We start from the raw sequence: 2,536 nt of genomic DNA on the forward strand, positions 1-2,536 counted from the left end.
AAAAAATAGCAATTAAAAGAATCAAATACCTAGGAATAAATTTAACTAAAGATGTAAATGACTTATACACAGAAAACTATACAACACTGTTAAAGGATATCAAAAAAGACTTAAATAAATGGAAGAATATTCCCTTTACTTGGATGAGAAGACTAAACATCATTAAGATGTCCATCCTACTCAAACTGGTCTACAGATTTAATGCAATCCCAATAAAAAATCAACACAGCATTTTTTAATGAATTGGAAACATTAGGAAATTTATTTGGAAGGACAAGAGACCCCAAATAGCCAAAGTCATATTGAAAAAGAAAAATGAAATTGGAGAACTCACACTAACTGACGTTTAAGCATAATACAAACCTACAGTGGTCAAAACTGCATGTTATTGGCACAAGGATAGACATAACAACCAATAGAACCAAATTGAGGGTTCTGATATAGATCCTCAAATATACAGTCATCTGATAATCAACAAGACCACCAAGCCCACTCAAATGGGAGAGAATGGCTTCTATATTAGTCAGCCAAAGGGGTGCTGATGCAAAATACCAGAAATCTGTTAGCTTTTATAAAGCATATTTATTTGGGGTGGGAGCTTACAGATACCTGACCAAAAAGCATAAAATACTTCCCTCACCAAAGTCTATTTTCATGTGTTGGAGCATGATGGCTGCTGACATCTGCAAGATTTCAAGCTTCCTGGGTTCCTGTCTTCCAGGGTCTTGCTTCTTCCTGGGCTCAGGGTTTCTCTCTTCCTGAGACTTGCTTCTCTTTCCTCTGTGTGCCTACTTCCTGGGGCTCCAGCTTAAGACTTCAGAATCAAGCTCCAACACCAAACTCCAACATCAAAATCCCTCAAATCTGTCCTTTGCCATTTCTTTTATCTGTGAGTCACCACCCATCAAAGGGTGTGGCTCAATGCCCTAATGACATAGCCTAATCAAAGCTCAAATCATAACTTAATCATGCCTATTTACATACCAGATTACAAACATAATCCAATAACTATTTTGAAATTCATAACTATATCAAACTGCTACAGCCTCTAAAACAAATGGTGCTTTGAGAACTGGTTATCCATATCCAAAAGAATGACAGAGGAACACCATCGCACACCTTATACAAAAATCAACTCAATATGAATCAAGGATTTAAATATAAGATCCAGAATTATAAAGACCTTGGAAGATAATGTAGGGAAACAATTACAGGACATTGTAATAGGAAATGGTTTCATGAACTTCACACCCATAGCACAAGCAGCAAAAGACAAAATAGATAAATGGGGTCTCTCCAAATTAAAAGCTTTCACACCTCAAAGGAGTTTATCGGGAAAGTGAAAAGACAGCCTACACAACCTACACAAAGGGAGAAAGCATTTAGTAACCATATATCCAATAAAAACTTAATATCCAGCATATGTAAAAAAATCCTATATCTCAAAAATAAAAAGTCAAAAAACCCATATAAAAATGGGCAAGTGATTTGAACATACACTTCTCCAAAGAAGAAATAAAAATGGTTAAAAAGCACATGAAAATTTGCTCAACAGCTATTAGGGAAATACAAATCAAAACTACAATGTGATATCATCTTATACCCATTAGACTGGCAGCCATTAAAAAACAGAGGACTACAAGTGTTGGAGAAGATGCAGAGGAATGGGAACCCCCATCCACTGCTGGTGGGAATGTAAAATGGTCCAGCCACTGTGGAGGACAGTTTGGTGGTTCCTCAAGATACTAACTATAGATCTTCCATATGTCCCAGCAATTCCACTGCTGGCTTTATATCCAGAAGAACTGAAAACAAGGACACGAAATCATATATACACACCAGGGTTCATAGAGGCATTATTCACCAAAATTGCCAAAAGTTGGACTCAACCCAAATGCCCATCAACAGATGAATGGATAAACAAAATGTAGTTTACACCTCAAATGGAATATCACTCAGCTGTAAGAAGGAATACAGTACTAACACATGGGATAACATGGATGAAACTTGAGGGCATTATGTTGGGTGAAGCAAGCCAGTCATTAAAGGACAACTGTTACATGACCTCACTGATATGAATTCAGCAAATTGAGCTCATTAGAGAGCTAGAGTCTGTAAGACAAGTCTGCAGGAAATAGAAAAGGAGAAGAAGGTTGTGAACAAATGCCTATATGTGTGAATTCTATGATAAGGTGGAAGTGCATGGCTGTGCAGTGAAGGAATATGACAGGGTTGTAGTGATACTATTGGGTTGGGTGGTGCAAGTTTGACGGGAGGATCGGGTGGGGATGATGGGTTGGATGATCCATGGAACTGGGTTATGGTTGGGGGAGGGAGCAGGTGAACACTGGGAATTGGTAAGCACGTGGTTGAAACTACAATGTTAGGAAAGCTCTTTTGACAATATGACAACAAAATGTTAGGGTGTTGGATGGGGGACAGGGCATACCTGGGCAGTCTTCTAGAGAATGTGTGAGTCATTACTTTGGAATAGTGTGTTGTGTATTGTTTCAGTGAGTGGAGACCCACATAATGA

The sequence above is a fragment of the Dasypus novemcinctus genome, chromosome 1 (assembly GCF_030445035.2).
Source record: "Dasypus novemcinctus isolate mDasNov1 chromosome 1, mDasNov1.1.hap2, whole genome shotgun sequence".
Taxonomy (NCBI): Eukaryota; Metazoa; Chordata; class Mammalia; order Cingulata; family Dasypodidae; genus Dasypus; species Dasypus novemcinctus.